This window comes from Microtus pennsylvanicus, chromosome 8 (genome assembly GCF_037038515.1).
Source record: "Microtus pennsylvanicus isolate mMicPen1 chromosome 8, mMicPen1.hap1, whole genome shotgun sequence".
NCBI lineage: Eukaryota > Metazoa > Chordata > Mammalia > Rodentia > Cricetidae > Microtus > Microtus pennsylvanicus.
The window spans coordinates 68772494-68785222 of record NC_134586.1 but is presented as its reverse complement, the minus strand read 5'-3'; the positions used below and the strand labels follow the sequence as shown (position 1 = coordinate 68785222).

General features: G+C 39.1%; 1 protein-coding gene across 4 annotated transcripts in view; it reads right to left on the bottom strand.

Moving 5' to 3' along the window:
* Ctnna2 (catenin alpha 2) overlaps positions 1-12729 on the bottom strand; it is a 1099183-nt gene that overhangs the window by 386432 nt on the left and 700022 nt on the right. The gene's annotated exons all lie outside the window — the stretch shown is intronic.

The window sequence follows — 12729 nt, the reverse complement described above, 5'->3', positions numbered from 1 at the left end:
GGTTAAATTTCTGCATTTTGCATATTCTAAATGAACACAAGCCTTCAATAAGTATTGTCACCAAAATTCTTGACACCATCCTCATATTTGGTACAAAATCTAACTGAACAAAAAATGTCTTATTTATATATAGTAAACGCCCTTTACAATGCTATTTATAATAGAATGATATTTAGTGGATGGATCACCCTAAATGGAGCTATATGTTTCATATGATACCATTAAGCTGGTTTAAAATTTAATAGATGCCCAAGGAACTGTTATGTGCTAGTTCAGTAGTTTCAAACAACTAACAGGTGCCTGCTATTTTTACCACTTTCCTTATGTTCACACCTTTCATGCCACCTCCTTTTTTTATATTAAATCAAATTTTCATGATAATACAGCATTTATTGAAATCTAAAGCCATCTTTGAAGTCTTTCCCAAGGTTTTCTTTTCTTCTTGTGGTCCTGTCTCTCAATAACAGGAGGAGTTCAAGTAGTTATGGCCCTTAGCACTGTTTACCAGTCTAGATTGCCCAGGATATCTTCTCTTGTTGTCTACACTACACTATGCTATTAATTTATTTTTGTATCTAAAATATATATGCATGTATATAAACACATGTACTGTGTGTATGTGTTCATGTGTATGTATCCATGTGTGTGTATGTACTTGTGATGACCAGAGATCAATACCAATCAGTTGTTATCTTCCTCTATTGCTCTCCCTCTAGAGCATTTTATTCAACCTTTTTCAGATAGACTGACTACCCAGAAAAGCCTAGTCATCCTTCTGCCTCTACTTGCCCAGTTCTGGGATTACAGAAACGCAACATCATGCTCACATTTCACGGGGATCTTGCCTGCCAAACACTTTACTGACTGAGCCACCCCCATCCTGTGTGTGTGTGTGTGTGTGTTTGATTTTAAAAAAATTATGTAATTGTGTAGATGGGTGTTTTGCATGCATGTATATCTGTATACTACAGAGGCCAGAAGAAAGCATTGAATCCCCTGAGACTGGAGTTCCAGATGGTTGTGAGCCACCATGTGAATGTTGAGAATGAAACCAGGGTCCTGGAAGAACAGTCAGTCCTCTTAATTGCTTAGCCATTGCTCCAGTCCTTCCTATTGATGTATTTTGCATCACATTGTATACTATTCATGGTCAAGGATCAAATACTCTTCAGTTCAGTTGGTCTCTAGGTACTGTGGGTCCTGCAAATAGAGAAAGCATGGTCGTGCTCTCAAAAGGTTTACACAACAAGAGGACAGCTAGAAGGTCCACACGTGACATGGAAACCAAAGGTGGGAAAGAAACCCTCATCTCTTTCAGTCACTGTTATGGATGCACAGTTATCCTAGGAGACAGCAAAGGGAGAGAATTTTCTCAGCTCACAAACTAGATGGGAGGTTGAAGAGGGTTCGAGAAAGAAGGGGTGCAGATTTGGTTAAAATTTGACATGTAAAACGGAAAGATAGTGTTTCTCAAAGGAACAGTTCGCAAGGTACAATGGCATGAAGGCCGCCAAAGGAGTGGGAAACTTCTGCCAAGTCTACCAGTGAGATGCACAGCAGTGAACCATGACTTGATTTTTCATAAGTAGATACTTAAGCAGCAGGACAATTGAGAAGCTAATTTTGTTCCATTTCATAAGGAATATATCTCATCTCTTTAATTCATGCTGATAGAGAGAGAAAACAACTTATCACTCTTATACTCTCTACCTGCATTCATGCACTGAGTGCAAACAGCAGCCTAAGGTATCCCACAGGGAAAGACAGAGGACGAATTACCGGAAGGTGTGTTGATGCAGCCCCCAAAAGAACAAGTGATTTGAAGAACATCTTCTGAAACCAGAGACAATGCTGCGACAATATAGGGTTGTTGGAAGGGACAGGTGGGGCCTGTTCAGGAGACCTCTGGCACCCATGTTTCATTTTTAGAAAAATCTTCCAGTGTTAAATCTTAGCTTGCAAAATCAATTCAGCCTGACTTTAGGAGCCTATGCAGATACAGGGAGTGGGTATGGAAGCCAAGTGGTCTGAAGAGCATAGACCTGTTTTGTGAGCTCTGAACCAGCACTGGCCACCAGAACCTCTGTATCATTAAAAGGAGTGAGCATGGTAAAAATGTCACTTTGAATTTGTATTCTTCTGAGTCCCTGGCAATTTATAACTTTTAGTTTCTCCACTTTCCCTTTCTAAACATTCTATGCAGATGGAATCATACAATATGCAGCCTTTTTTGTCTGGCTTCTTTAACTTAGCATGCTTTCAAGGTTTAGCTGCACTGTAGCATGTATTTTGAAATATGGCAAGCATATTCGTATCATGAATATACCTCACTTTGATTATCCACTCATGTCCTTGATAGACATTAGCTGTTGTAAATAATGAAGAAGGCTCTGCATACTTGTGAATACATTTATGTTCAGAGTGTTTCTCTTGTTTTTATATCTAGAAGTAGAATGGCTAGGTAATAGGGTAATTTTATGATAAACATTTTAAAAACTGGTTAATCTATTTTCCAAATAATTCAGCTAATTTATATTCCCATCAACAAACCATTTGGGCTTTATTCTACATTTTCTCTATCTTAGCATTATCTTGTAAATTTATAGCTATTTTTATTTTACTTACATTTTAAATTGTGTGTGTGTGAATATTGTGAATTGAAAATTGAACTAAATGCATATGCCAGTGCCCGGACAGCCCAGAAGAGGATATCAGATTCTCTAGAGCTGGAATTGCACGTGGCCATGAGCACCAAATATGAGTGCTGGAAAAAAAATGAGTCCTCTCTGAGAGTACCTCTTAACTGCTGGGCCTGAACCTAATTGTGTTTATCCAGGACTTTTGGGAAGCAATTAAATTAGATACTACGTCATTAAGATGAAGATCACGTACCTGGATTCTGGTGGATGTAAAAGGAGACCTCACAAAGAAACATATACATGCTCCTCCCATGCTTTATGGGGAACAGGAAAAGGGCAGTGTTGAACCTCATGCTAGGCTATCCAAATGCCTATAGTTTTCTCACCCATAAAGAGATTTCTCACTGCACTAGAGGAAATAAACTAGTTTTTCTCTATATCTAAAGACACCTGCTTCAGGTATTTCATTACAGTAATAAGAAACTGACTAATACACTCTGGCTTTCTGTTCTCCACTTGAAATCTTCATCTCACTTTATGACCAGCCCAGACAGTAGGCAGAAAACCACCCTCCCTTTATGGCATGACACAAGCTTCCCTCAGATGCAACAAATGCACCTGTCACGGCTGATGTTTTTTCCACTGCAGCAACACCATTCAAGTAGGTACTTCCCTTGCCAATTATGTTAGTCACGTCCCTATTGCTGTGACAGAGCATTGGACAGAAACTATTAAGGGCGATGACACATTTATATTGGTCCACAGTAATGATGCTGGCCTACTGTGGACTAAAACAAAGAGGAAAAAGTCATCTTAGAGCTGTCTGTCTCATCCCTCTTCCTAGTGTTCAAGTTACAGATATGTGGTGTTATATCAAGCTTCTACATGAGTGCAGGTGGCACAAACTCAAGGCCTAATGCTCACATTGCAAACACTATCCACTGAGCCATCCTCTCAGGCTCTGGGATTACTTTTGGGGTAGGTATCACATGCCTCGTCTATCTCACTGTTTATCCTAAGATTCTCTATATCCACAAGCACACAAATATATATCATTTATAAAACAACTTATTAAACTTTTTACTAATCTCTATTGCCAATTAAAGCCTATGTTTGCTCACTTGACAAAAACTTGTAAATTTTGATCTTTTATTTACTTATTTTGGCTTGTGTGCATATGTGAGGTGTGTGTGTGTGTGTGTGTGTGTGTGTGTGTGTGTGTGTGTGTGTGTGTACATTTGAGTCCTATGTGAAGGTCACAGGTGAATTGGCCTCTGACTGCTAAACTACTTCACTGGCCCACTTTATCTATTTTAGATAGATTTAGAACAAATCTATCACTCAATTGATATAAAGGTTCTGAAAGGTTTGATTCCTACTGAATCAGAAGATGCCCTTTTAATGAGCATGACCTCATTTGAATTATGTAAGTTATCTGCATGACCCAAACTTAGTCGTTGAATTTCTGATGAGCTCCTAAGACTGGTCTGGGCCTTGACCATACACTGCCTTAAATGCACAGATCTTAAGTAGGTGTGCAGGGAGTTGTCTGAATGGATAATTACTCTCTGGTCTCCGTGGGAATCCCAAATCCCTTCAGATCAATGGAGTCAAGAGGTGGCATTTCAGCAAATAGCCAATAGTATTTTATGCCTCTCTTGAGAAGGTGGAATGAAATGGCATTTCCCTTAAGTACCACAGAAAGAAACATTCCAAGGCATAAAGGCAGCTTAACAAAGGAAACAAGCAGAGCTCTATGTTCATACAATGCCATTCAGAGACGTGGGAGAGCCTTTTGCCAATCAAAATATGTTCTCTGCTTCAAGAAGTGAAAAATAAGGGAGGAGAGGAAAAGGTCAGTAGAATCCAAGCCTAGGATCCCCCATAGACAGGCTAAGTGGAACTGGGATGGAAAATGTGCTCTAAGTGGTACCTTTAGACCAAGGGCAGGTATGTCTGTTTGTGTTGCATTACCTGTGACATCAAACTCAAGTTTATTTTTGTATCCACAGCAACCAGATGATGTCTTCAGGATAGAGACATTTAAGAGGGCCAGAAAGAGCATTTGGAAAAGCCTTAATTTTTAGGAAAGTGCTTGGACGCAACCCCAATGACACATTTATTACAGCTACAGACTTCTCTTTTATTATAACTTTTAAGGTTTATTTAGGTGTATAAGTATTTTCTCTGCCTGTATGAATGTTTATCCAAGTGTACACCCAGAGACCACAGAGTTTAGAAGAGAGGCACCCTAAAACTGGAGTTAGGGCTCGTTGTGAGCTACAAGATGGGTGCTGGAAACTGAACCTTGGTTCTCATCAACAGAAACAAGAGACTCTTTCCAAACCTGTGGTGGTTTGAATGAGAATGCTTCCATAAGATCATACAGTTGCATGCTTAGACTACAGTTGATGAACTGTTTGACAAGGGAGTAGATTTGTTCTTGTTGAAGGAGATGTGCTGCTGGGGAGAGTGCTAAGAGATCGCATAAGGCCCATTGTCCCTCTCTGCCTGCTGCCTGTGGATCAGGATGTAAAGCTCTCAGTTACTACATCAGTACCATGCCTGACTGCTTCCTGAAATGACAATAATGGACTAACCCTCTAAATTAGTAAGCAAGCCTCCAATTAAATGCTTTCTTTTCTAAGAGTTGCCTTGGTCACGATGTTGTTTTTTTTACAGCAATGGAACATGAAGACAAGCCCTCACTGAAAACTTTTGAGCCATGAGAAACTTCTGTAACTTACCAGATCTTGCAATATGGACTGATCTTGATCATAATAATTTGTTATTTGTTTGGTGTGCTATAGTTGCAAAGAAAATATAGTCACCACACACACACATCTGCTTGATTAACTCAATAGATGGGAGAAAGGAGGAAAAGGAAGTCATACAAAGTAATGTCAGTTACCTTGGCTTGTATAGAAATGTATGTCCTTGACTCCTCAGACACTGTTGGGTACTATAGAACTGTAGAGAAACAAGAAATACAGGGATCGAAGGTGTACAGCCTTCTGTAGTAAAGGTTGCTCTTCTACTCCAAATTTAAGAACTAGCTCCATTTAATTGATTTTTACTTTTGGGAATGCATGTGCATGTGCATAAATGTCAGAGGTGATCTTATGGGAGTCAATATCCCTCTTCCACAACATGGGGGTTGAACTCAAGCATTCAGCCTTGGCAGCAAGGATTCTTGTGCCAGGAGCCATCTCTCTCACCTGCAGTAGGTCTGCTTAAGATCATGTGTAAGTGGGAGAGACCAAGTTTAGAAAAGAAAGAATAATCTTCTGCCTTCTTTTTTGAATTTATGTTTATAATCTAGATCTCTGTCTCTGTCTCCCTCCTTACATCCATCCTTACCTCGCTTCTCTGTCTCTGTCTCTCTATCTATCATCTATCTATCTATCTATCTATCTATCTATCTATCTATCTATCTATCTATCTTTCTTTCTTTCTTTCTCTCTTTCTCTCTCTGTGTGGAGGCCATCAACATAGAGGTCAGTGGACAACTTTCAGTAGTCAATAATGCTTCAGTCACTTAGGTTAGATCCTGGGGATCAATTTCAGGTGGTCTGGCTTAGGGCAAGCTTTGTTCCTGCTGAGCTGTCTCTCTTGCCTACACTCTCCTATTTACATTGGGTAAACCTCTCTGAGCTGGAGTCTAAATTATGATCCACAGCTCTTTGAAATACTGATCCTTCTTTCACAGTTGGTAAAAGAAAAGACTAGGACTATGTCCATGTCCGTGCTTGTAAAGATCAACTTCATTCATGGAACTTTTCTGTTCAATCAATATTCCATCTCCCCCATTGGTGAATGTCATCAAAGCAAGAAGCATAGAGCAAAGTGCCAGAGGAAAAGACAGGTGAGTTTAAAAGGAGAGAAAAAAGAAGCAGCATTGTAAAACTGTACGATATCACAGTTGGATGATACCTTTAAACATCAAAAGTTATGCTCTCATTAAAGAGATAAAAAAGTCAAAATGGTTTGTCTATCACTTCTGTGAGAACCAGAGCATTGGCATCAATTAGTAGTCACTGCATCAGGCTAGTACTTGTCATGGAGGTAGTGCTCAACATGTGTCAGCTACGGGGACAGACAGAAGAATTAGAGCTCCCAGCACAAGCCTATGCACTTGCTCGGCATAGCACCTTTAGGCTGTGGAAAGCTGCAATGATGATTAAAAGGTCTTTATCTTGTCACCTTGGCCAGGTGTGCAAAAGGCTGCATGACCCAGGCCACTTACCCTCAGGGAGCTTCTCTGCAGTTGGTCATTCTAGATGCCTCTCAGATTTCTATGCCTTTGATATGCTTATAGGTAGTCTGGGAAGACTCCAGAGATTATGGATGGGGACTGTTCATTAGAACAATTAATCTTCTCACAAGTATGGTGATACATGCCCTTAATCCCAGCATTTGGCAGGCAGAGACAGTGGATTTTTGTGAGTTCCAGTCAAGCCTGGTCTACATATTGAGTTCAAGGACAGCCAGAATGACATAAAGGACTGACATGGTATTTTGTTTATGATCTAACAAATAAAGCTTGCCTGAGGATCAAAGTGCAGAACTAGCCACACTAATTAGCCACAGAGGCTAGGCAGTGTTGGCACACACCTTTAATTCCAGCACTTGGGGACAGAGAGACAGAGGAATCTGTTAGTACAAAACCGCCCTGGGCGACATGAAATTGATCCAGTTTACAAGAGAAGCAAAACTCAAACAAAGGTGATCCCAGCTCTTGGGCTGACACACCTTTAATCCCAGCATTAGGGAGGTGGAAATCAGAAATAGGAGTGATAAGGCTAGGCAGAGAGAGGAATATAAAGTGGTCTGACACATGAGGTCATTGCAGTCTAAGGATGCAATCTGAGGATTCGGTAGAGGTAGACGTTCTCTCTAGTGGCTGGCTGCACTGCTTCTTTAATCTCTCAGCTTTCACCCCCTAATATCTGACTCCTGGTTTTTATTAGGACCAATTACAATTTGTGCTACAGAAACATAGACTCAAAACAAGCAAACAAATAAACTAACTATTACAAACAAAAACGAATCAACGAATCAGGGGATTGGAACCAGGGAAGAGAGTCAGAGACTGATTGAAACTCAGTGGACATTTCAGTACAAACCCTTAGTTTGTAGAGTTTTCTCATCAGCAAAGCCCACTGATGAGCCGGACCATAAATGGGCCAGGAATATATCCAGACCCCATTAGCGCCCTGCTCAGAAAGTTCCACATTTCTACTCCTCATTGATCTTTTCATCTGATCTTATCTACTTGATACTTCTTGAGGTCCATTCTTTATTCCACGTGTGTGTGTGTGTGTGTGTGTGTGTGTGTGCATGCACATGTGTTTAGGCAGGTCACAACAGGAAGTACATCTTAACCTTGTTCTTGAGATTTTTTTGTCTCAACTTTTCAGGTCTTGGGACATGTGTGTAGAGTTGTGCACCATTATACCTTGTATAAAATCAATTTACTTATTTATATTTATTTATTGTGTTTTTTTTTGTTTCACCTGACTGTATCACCTGACTGTATGTCTGAGCACCACATACATGCCTGGTACATACAAGCCAGAAGATGGCATCAGATTTCCGGGAACTGGAGTTACAGACAGTCGTGAGCATCCATGTGGGTGCTCAGAATTGAACCAGGGTACTCCGGAAGAACAGTCAGTGTTTTTAACTACTGAGGCACTTCTCCAGCCTCAAATCAAAATCTTAAATATTCCAATTGTAAACGAACTCTTGGAGTTGTTAAGTTTCACCAAATATTTGAATTGAGGTCATCATGATCACTGCTAAATTTTCACTCAGTTTTTGTGGAAATAAAAATTGAGACAGTTTTAGTTTTTTGAAGAGAAAGCAAAAATCCTCTGCAAATTGGAGACTCGTTTGACAGGCTGAAGTTTACATCACACACAGTAGCACTTCAACCTTGGCCTTCCAGACAACTATGCTGCTGGAAAGATGTGCTCACAGGACCCTAGACTGTGACTGCTCCTTCTCTTGGGACTTGTGTTGACTTCCTGATTATGATTTACTGCTTCAAGGCAACTTCCCTTTTCCTCTTCTATCAGCTTCAGTGTAACTGGATTTATGTTAAGGACTTTTGCCATCTTGGACTTGAGTTTTGTTCAGGGTGACAGATACATTTATTTGCATTTTTCTACATACATGCACACATCCTGTTATGCCAACTGGGTTGCCTTGCCCAATTTTGATGCAAGGGGAGGAGCTTGGTCCTGCCTCAACTTGATGTGTCATGCTTTGTTGACTCTCATGGGAGGCTGGCCCCTTTCTGAATGGAGACAGAAGAGGAATCGTTGGGGGGTGGATAGAAGGGAGGTGTGGGGGAGGAAATTGGAGAGCAGGGAAGGGAAATTGTGTTCTCTTTGTAAAATAAGTGAAAAAATTAATAATAACAAAGACTTACTGCTTATCAACAAAACCCTCAGTTACCAATTACATACCATTTTGTCTTAACTTGTTGTCTACACTAGCTTTAGTATCAATACAGGATTTCAATCTTGCAGTTGAGGCAGAAATAAAGTATTTCAGAATTTATACACAGCCATGCGAATGTGCAGGTGGCTTGAGATTATTGTTTCCTAGATCAGAAAGAAAAATCAACAAGTTGTATGAAAAATGCCTTCACTGAGAATACCCACCCTTCTGCCAGCCTCTCTCCTTCCTTTTCTCCCTCCATCCCTTCCTTCCTTTTAAAGAAAAGATTATCAACATGAATTGCCTACAATTTTCTTATGTATTATCAAGTTGGCATTTAGCATTCTAAAGAATATTGCTGAAGAGAAAAGAAAAATAAATTAAATAAAATTTACAACAGAACAAAATATGACAACTAACTAAGACTATCAATTATGAATTTAAAAAGTAAGAGGAAGAATTTGAATTTAAATACATTCTGGTATTGCTACAAACTGCCTTAATGGAGATTCATGCATTTTCTTTAATTGATCAGTTTTGCTTGAGAACAAAACCACATTTTTGTCCCCACACTCCTAGGAGCTTATAAACTACCTTCCCTGTACTTTCTACTCTCTCTCTCTCTCTCTCTCTCTCTCTCTCTCAAAGCCTCTCTATGTCTCCCATCTCACTTCTTCTTTTATCTCTGTCCTTTTCTCTTGCCCAATCTTTTCCTTCTCCCCTCCCTTCCTAAATCATCTTAGGCAGAATAAAAATCTTACATTCTCTGCAATTCCCCAAAGTAGTGATACTGGGTAAACTAAGTGTCAGGTTCCATACTAATTTATCCACTATTAATTAACAATATCAACAATTCATTTTTCATTAGAGATAGCACATTTCACTGACTACCAAAAGGATTTTTTAAAATAGAATTTATCTCATAGGCTCTTTCCTGTTATCTACTACAACAATAAAAAAAATCGTCATTCAATCATCATTTTAATGACTGATTATTCTCCTCTCACTAAAATTAAACCATAAAAGCTTTTAATTAAATTGAATGGTAACTGGATGACTTTAATTATGCAAAGAATTAAAATGAAGGATTTTCCAGATCTTGACAGCATGTAATGACCAGACTTGACCACCATGATAAATCCTGACCAGGAGCAGGTTGCAGACTCCCTTGCCTTTGGATCATCAACCTGCTTATGGTCAGAAAGAAACAATCAAAAGTAGCTCGTTTATGCTCTCATGTTCTGACAAAGTTCAGCCAAATTATCAACCCATTGAAAATCATAGGCTTTGATTCGGGTGAAGTTCATAGGAATGATCAAGATAAACAAAGCTGGGAGCTGCAGAGATGGCTCAGCAATTTAGAGTGCTTACTAATTTTCAGGAGGACTTAAGTTCAGATTCGAACACCCATAAGCTCATAATGGTCTATAACTCCAGTCCAGTGAAACTGATGCCCTTCTCTGGTCTCCATGGGCTCCCCATACACAAATGGATACGTGCATACATGCACACACACACACACACACACACACACACACACACACACACATCTTTTTTACAAAAGATGGCACCATATTACTTAGGTACAATAAAGATGTTATGCCAATCTGGAATATTTCCTTTCTTTATAAAATATAATATTAATACAAGATATCTATTACATTTATCTACACTTCTCTCAATGCTTTCCAAATTCACCCTCCTTCCTTCCTTCCTTCCTTCCTTCCTTCCTTCCTTCCTTCCTTCCTTCCTTCCTTCCTTCCTTCCTTCCTTCCTCTTTTCCTTCCTTCCTTCCTTCCTTCCTTCCTTCCTTCCTTCCTTCTTTCTTTCCTTTTTCCTCCTCCTCTTCCTTCTTTCTCTCTTAGTCACTATCTTGCTTTGACCCTTCAATCTTATTTAATTTTTAAGCTACATTTATTTATTTTGTGTGTGTATGTATGGGGGACATTGCCATGGTGAGTGTGAACTAAACAGAGGATAACTGTGGGCATTGGTTATCTCCTTCTACTATGCATATCTCTGGGATCAAACTCAGGTTGTTACCCGTGGTGGTCACCTCCTTTACCTGCTGAACCAGTTCAATAGCCCTGACTCTAGTTTTCAACCAAATAACTTAGCACAAAGTTGTCTTGTAGCTTTGCTTAGTGTATTTAATAACTACAAATTCAGACAAGCATATTAAACTTGAGATTCAGATAATTACAAATTATTCACCATAAGCATGACTCAATATTGCATGGAATATTCTCATTCTTAACAATTACTGCTAATCTGAAGTCCAATAGCACTGTCTTGACAGCTCTATTTGTATGTGAACGCAGATGAAGCTATTCTCAGCCAGCTAGATGAAGGAAAGAGAGGGTGCAGAAATGGAGAGAGGATGGAAAGCATGATGATTTCCCTTCCTGCTTTTAACTGTGCTTGAGTCCTGACCTATGGGTTCTGCATAGACCCAAAGTTAACAATTTTCAGGACTGAGATTTACAAACACTACTGATGGTCCTTGGACAAAGCACATAAACAAGGATTGAAATACAATATTTGGCCTTTGGTAATCACATTTGAAAATATGGTCAGCTCTGTAATTAAGTTTTAAATCATTTAATGCCATCAGTTCGGTAGCAGATGGAATGGTGCTTTTTGTTCATCTTTCATCTACAGACTGAGTTTCCAGAAATACTAAGAATGGTATTTCCAGATTATTGCCTGATTGACAGTTGCATGTGTCTAATAATTTAATAGAGTCAATGGATTTCTTTAAAATGAATTCAGAGAACTGTTTTTATATAGATATGAATAATGCATTGATAAGGGGAAGAGGAGCAGTTGGGAAATACTTTTAAAATGATGTATTACAGTAATGATAAATAATTATACATCAACATAATGCTTGCTGATAAGATTTAACTTGTGCTATTTTGAAATATTTTGGCTATGGTTCATATGTCAGTGGATTCCGATCTAAAGGGACGGGCTTCCTCGACAGGCCAGAGATAATTCTCTGAAGTCCTGTGATAGGTTAGTCTAATTTAAAACATTTGCCAAAAAAGATTCTCCAAATCTTTGAGCTATTTTTTTTATTTCTACATAAATATTTTCTCCTGCCCCCAAATACAGTGTTGGCTGATAAAGCCTCCATTACTGCCACTTCAAGGCAGCCATTGGGGTAGTTTGTTCTAATGTTCCTATCATAAGAGAAAGAAAAATGAGACTTTTAAGATACAGTTTAGACTGTCTACCTGGTTGACTGTATCACATTTTTGAAGCTAAGGAAGGATGGCCTAGTTTCATTTCTTTCTCTGTAATAAAAACCCCTTAACCATAGTTTTTGGAGAAAAGTTTTTAGTTTACTTTTTCTTGTTGTTGTTACTTGTTGTAGTTTTAAGCTCACAATTCTAGGGTATACTTCATCACTGTGAGGAAGGTAAAGCAGGATCTTGAAACAGCTAGTCACACCACATCCAGAGCCAAGAATAGAGAGTAATGTATGCACGCTTATTACTTATGTAGCTTTCTATATTCTTTTTTATTGTTTTTATTGCACTATACATTTTTCTCCGCTCCCACCTTCCCTTCTACCCTCTACCATGACCACTACACACTCCCAATTAATTCATGAGTACTTGTCTTCTTCTCCTTTCTA